Source organism: Peromyscus eremicus, chromosome 1, assembly GCF_949786415.1.
Source record: "Peromyscus eremicus chromosome 1, PerEre_H2_v1, whole genome shotgun sequence".
Lineage (NCBI taxonomy): Eukaryota > Metazoa > Chordata > Mammalia > Rodentia > Cricetidae > Peromyscus > Peromyscus eremicus.
The window spans coordinates 66,155,040-66,161,259 of NC_081416.1; the positions used below are offsets into that span (position 1 = coordinate 66,155,040).

General features: G+C 43.5%; 1 non-coding gene across 1 annotated transcript; it reads left to right on the forward strand.

The window, feature by feature from the left end:
- The first annotated feature begins 5,878 nt into the window (after positions 1–5,878).
- Trnak-cuu (transfer RNA lysine (anticodon CUU)) lies at positions 5,879–5,951 on the forward strand. The gene has a single exon. It is a non-coding gene; the product is annotated as a tRNA-Lys (tRNA).
- The last annotated feature ends 269 nt before the right edge of the window (positions 5,952–6,220 follow it).

The following is a 6,220-nucleotide window of genomic DNA, read 5'->3' on the forward strand; positions in this document are numbered from 1 at the left end:
AACTCACCCTTCAGTTCTATTCCCAAACTGTCACTCTGCATGAAGACAGAAGACACCTTTGAAGTATGTGAAGAAATAGAAAGCTCAGAACCTCAGCAGAATTTTAGGGAGTTATTTAGTTATGTAACAAGGACATAATCTAAGAAAAAGGTGAATTCCTGCAGCCAGAAGTCTTCCTATTAAATGCATCACAGTGGGATCCAAATGTGACAGCTAGAGAAGGTTTCCAGAGAGCGAGTAGCACATTAGAATAGTTGGGCAGGGGGTTTGGGGAGGTGGTTCATCTGGAAAAGGAAAATTTATGGCTGAGGTGAGCTAAGCAAGAACTTGGAAAAAGGAAAGAATGCTTGCAAAGTAAGAGAAATCAACTTTAACTCAGTGTCAGGAACATTTTCTAGAGCTACTCAGGACCAATTGGTCACTGAGAAAAGAAATGTAATTATCGTAGAGGCCTGATTGCTGCTGTGAGCATGCTTCCGGAATCAGAGTAACGGAAATGATACTCATTCATTCGTTTTTAAGCATTGGGAAACACTTTCAGGCAAGATTCAGCAAAGACTCGCTGAATCTCTACCAAGATATATAAGCTATAACCTTGGTGAAACAAAAGAAAAGCATAGCTGAGAAAATGGAGAGATGGGGGAAAGGGAAGCAGATGTCTCTGTGAAAATGAAACTAATGGCGTGAGCCTCCAAAAATGAGCAGTTGAAGAACATAACCAAATGAGAAGAGGCGGGGGAGGCGGGTGCTGAGTTAAATCCTTCTCTTTCGTAGCAGTAACTACACACGCAGCTGTCTCTGTTCGCTTCTCTGCTGCTGTGATAAAACACTGACCACTTCACAGTACACCACAGAAGGAAGTCGGGGCAGGAGGGAGCTCAGGGCAGGGACCTGGATGCAGGAACTGAGGTAGAAGCCATGGAGAAACACTGCTCACTGGCTTGCTCTCCCTGGCTTACTCACATATCTTCCTTATGTAACCCAGGACCCAGGACCGCCTGTTGGGGAATGTCACCACCCACAGTGGGCTGGGTCCTCCCACGTCAATTGGCTATCAAGAAAATGCCCCCAAAGACATGCCCACAGATCCAGTCAATTCCTCAGCTGAGATGGCTTCTTCCAGGTGACTCTAGTTTGTGTCAAGTTTACAAAAGGCAGTCTTCACAGCAACATTGAAAGTTAAGTACAAAAATAAAAATAAGTATGTGTACTTATGAAATGTAGATGAAATTCATTTAAAAAAAACAGAATGATGAACATGGAATGTGGAACTAAGGATGGACACTACTTTAGAGAGAAACTTTCCTTTCGAACCTACTTGGAATATTCAATATTTAGTCACTTTTGCACTAGTAATATTTTTCTAAAGCATTTAGAAAGTCTCTTTTTTATTTAAAAAAATAAAAAGCTGTGATGATTAATAATGGTGGTTAACAAATTGGGTTGAGAAATACCTCGGAGATTAACAAAGCTCACTTCTGGATGTGTCTAAGATTGGGTCTGTAGAGCTGGCTGGCTTTTGAGAGAACACCTGAAGGAAGATGACCCATTCTAATGTGGGTAAGGATATCCAGGAGACTGGGAGCCTGAGTGGAGCAAGGGCAGGAGATGAAGGAAGGCCCAGGATGGAACCAACATGCCAGAAAAAGGTAACAAGATAGCACAGCATCCCACCCTCCATCTCTCTGCATCCTGATGAGGTGAGCAGCCTCCTCCACTGAAAATGCTCAATGCCATGATGTCCCACCCCACCACAGGCCCAAAGAAGTGGAACCAATGACCAGAGATTGACACCGCTAAAACTGAGAGTCACATTGAATCTTCCCTCCTCTGGGCTGTTTCTGTCAAGTCTTTTTGCCATAGCAACACGATAGCAACGTAAAAATGAATGTAATCATCTCTAAAAGCAAGTGAATCTGGTCCAGATGCCCCATTTTCATGGTGTTTCCAACCAGGACTGTGAGAGACTAGTTACAGCCTTTCCTTGTTTACTTCCTTTAAAAGAAAAGATATCTCATAATGTGTCCTGAACTAACACTGACAAATGAGAGAGAGAGAGAGAGAGAGAGAGAGAGAGAGAGAGAGAGAGAGAGAGAGAGAGAGAGAGAGAGAGGGAGAGGAGGCACTTCACAGCTAAGCCCAGACCAAAGAGAACCTGCTGTCTCATTCTAGACATCATCTCAAATGACCTGATGACCTCCCATGTGGCCGTGACCACCTTGACCATGTGAGGTGAGGGCACGTGAGCCCAGGTGGTGAACACACCCAGAATGCATCACGGCTCCAACAAGGAAGTCTCCCAAATGAAGAAACCCCATGTCTTTCCTTGCCTTTTCTCTTTCTTCACCCTACTTTGTGCTTGTTTTATGGGTGCAAGGATCTTGAATCCCTCTGAGAATATATCCTAATTTACTTTGCTGGAAACATCTACATACCTTTTGTACAAAATATCCGTGTTGCTTCTTTGAAAGCAATGATCATATTTCGGGGTTTTCTCTGGTCATTGAATGACACAGAACTATCTTTCAAGCAATTGTAGGTTTTCCAGTCATATTACAGACTGACTGTAGAAAAGCTGACCGGAAGCTCATGGCCAGCCCTGCAGATTTGCTTTGTGTTTCTTGAGTGAGGGGTCAGCTGTTGCCTAGAAGAAGACACTCAGGAATCCTAAGGGTTTATGTGGGGTCACTAACACCTACATACTTGTTCTTTTCTCCAAAATTCTTTTACTCTTTCGGGACACAACCTCATGTGTTATGTTCTTGGCTACTAGATCTGCTTTTAAAGGTAGCTGTTTGTCTGAAACCCAGTCCTTCTGCTTTGAGACCAAGGGTCATTCATGCCTTTCGTCCCCCATGTTTCCTCTGAGTCTGCTGGACTCTGGTCCCTGTAAAGCCATTTCTTTCTTCTTCTTGTGCCTCCGAGCTTTTCAGTCTCTTGTGTTTCTGGCTAGCGTTTCTTCATTCATTCATTGTCTTTAGATTTATTTATTCTCTCTCTCCCTCTCTCTCTCTTTCTCTCTCTCTTTCTCTCTCTGTCTCTCTCTGTCTCTCTCTGTCTCTGTCTCTGTCTCTGTCTCTCTCTCTCTCTCTCTCTCTCTCTCTCTCTCTCTGTGTGTGTGTGTGTGTGTGTGTGTGTGTGTGTGTGTGTGTGTGTGTGTAGATGTTGGAAAACAACTTTCCCAACACCTTGTGGGACCCAGGGATCAAACTCAGGCTGTTAATCTTGTGTTCAAGTGTCTTTACCCTCTGAGCCATCTCCCTAACCCCCACTCTTATCTTTAAAAACACCTTTCAACATCTGATTTTCTCCATTTTCTCTTATTTTCAGTGATGAGCATTTGCAGAATATTTAACTTATTCTTAGGAGCGGGTAGGAGGAGCTGTGTAAGCCCTGTTTTGGTCAGAAGCTCCTAATCTTTCTTTTCAATCATCTTGTTATTTAAGCAACACTTGCCTTGTAGGTTTGTAATTATGAGAAAAACAAACCCACACCATCCCACCATGAACTGTATGTTTATTTTGGAACAATCTGTCTGGCAAGTCAAACTGTAGTGTTAAAGCACACTAAATCCCCCAGCGAGACATGCTAGTGTCTGCTTGGAGCAAAGTGCTGGAGCCTGAGAGACCTAGCTGGGTGTGGCATGCAGGGCATGTGTCTTAAGGGCAGGGGAGGGATTGTCTCTTTTTGGCTCTGAATCACCCTGACTCTAGGATTTGGGTTCTCCTGGAACTCTCCAGGGCTCAAGGAGTAGCTTTCTTTGGAAAGGAGGCTTGGGAGGGATTGTCTCTTTTTGGCTCTGAATCACCCTGACTCTAGGATTTGGGTTCTCCTGGAACTCTCCAGGGCTCAAGGAGTAGCTTTCTTTGGAAAGGAGGCTCATGCAGCAGATGGGTCTGTCTGTGCTCTAGGCTCATGGACCTAGTCAGTATCCTGCTCCACTGGCATGTCCTGTTATATAAGGAAACCAGTTACTGCTGTGGGATGGTCTTTCTGTACGCTGTAAATATGTGTTGCTACCATTGGTTCATAAAGAAGCTGCTTTGGCCTATGGCAAGACAGGTTATAGCCAGGTGGGAACTCGAGGCAAAAATACAGGGAGAAGAAGGGCAGAATCAGGGAGACGCCAACCTGCCACCCAAGGAGCAACATGCTAGCAGACCAGTAACGCCACAGCTACATGGCGAAACATAGATTAATAGAAATGGGTTCATTTAAGGTGAAAGAGCTAGCTAACAAGAAGCCTGAGCCATAGACCAAACAGTTTGTCAATAATATTAAGCCTCTGACTGGGGTACTGGTGGGTGGGAAAGATTTATCCGTCTACAAGTGGCCTTCTCCAACTCTGAGTAGCCTCCTCCAGCTCAGAGGAGGGATCTCACTTTTACCTCCTGTGCTTCTATTGAGGTGTTTGCTAGAAGCCTCCTGCATGGGGTTTGCCCTTGGATCCTTTCTTTCCTGGGTGAATCATACAGCTATCAACCAAGTCAGCCATGTAGAGCTGTGAGCTATGCACAAACATGAGCCACAGGTCATAATGTCATGGGTGATGTGGCTACTGTGGTCACTTTGTGAGTGATGAGAGTACTGTGGTGACTTCATGGGTGATGAGGACAGTGAGGTGGGCATCACGAGTGATGATGACAATGAGGATGATGTGGACACTAAAGTGGTATCGTGAGTGATGAATCCGAATCTTCCTGTTCAGTCACAAGAAAAATATCCTTGATCAAGTAGACCATGTAGATGTAACCAACCGTCTTATTAAATAAGAAACACAGAGCCGATTCAGAGAAGAAAGCCAAGAGGTCAGAACTAAGAGCCTTACCCTTCCTGCTTCAGCTATCCTGCTTCAGCCAAGAGAGCTCTCCGAAAAAGAGGCCTACTTCCTGTGTGTATGTCTTTAAATACTCTAGATGTTCTGCCTTCTCATTGGTTGTAAACTAAACACGTGACTGCCTTGTCATTGCCTGTATGTACCGCCCTCCAGGTCCTTAAAGGCGTGCGCCACCACCGCCACGCACTTGCTATGGCTCTATAACTCTGACCCCCAGGCAACTTTATTTATTAACATACAATTAAAATCACATTTCAGTACAAGTAAAATACCACCACATTTCCCCTTTTCTATTTTAATAAAAAGAAAAAAAAGAAAAAGGTTATAACTAACAAAAGAAAAACTATATACAAAAGTACAATAACTATATACAATATATACAAATAATAAATGTCTAAACAATGTCTAGTTCATTTGTATTTGACAAATTCAGAGATGATAATTTCATTATCCTATTTTGTTAAGTCCAAAATGTATCTAATTCACTTTCTATCCTAATTAATCTTCAACTAACTAACCTTCAACTATAACTAACTAATCTTCAACTCCCTCAGAGACCCAAGAAGGAAATAATATTAACTAACAAAAATAAAAACAGAAAGTGCATGCAAGCAACTTCCAAAAAATTTGTGAGTTGACAGAAACAGCCAACTGCCTGGACAGTCACCTGAGGTTTCTCCGCAATGCTGGGGCATCATCTTCAGCCTATATAGGCTTAGCATATCTGACAGACTCATTTGTGAAGTAGGATGTATACAAGGTCAACAGTTCAACCTCACATTGGGTGAGAGCAGTCCATGCACCAGAAACACCTGAATTCCACTAATGTCATGTCATGATTCAGGATTTTAAATTCTGGAAAATGTTGATGGTTTTTTTAGTTCAGCTCTCCATTCTTCTTGGCTGTGTACATATGGCTTCATCTCAGCATCCCGTTCTTCTCCACATCTCTCTATCAAATGCCAGTCTACTATTGAGAGGCGTGAGCTTAGTTACTCTTCAAGAATAACTGTTTCAGCTGCTGTTCCATAGCACATCAGAGCCCGGATAGCTCAGTCGGTAGAGCATGAGACTCTTAATCTCAGGGTCGTGGGTTCGAGCCCCACGTTGGGCGCCAAATGTAGATGTAACCAACCGTCTTATTAAATAAGAAACACAGAGCCGATTCAGAGAAGAAAGCCAAGAGGTCAGAACTAAGAGCCTTACCCTTCCTGCTTCAGCTATCCTGCTTCAGCCAAGAGAGCTCTCCGAAAAAGAGGCCTACTTCCTGTGTGTATGTCTTTAAATACTCTAGATGTTCTGCCTTCTCATTGGTTGTAAACTAAACACGTGACTGCCTTGTCATTGCCTGTATGTACCGCCCTCCAGGTCCTCAAAGGCGTG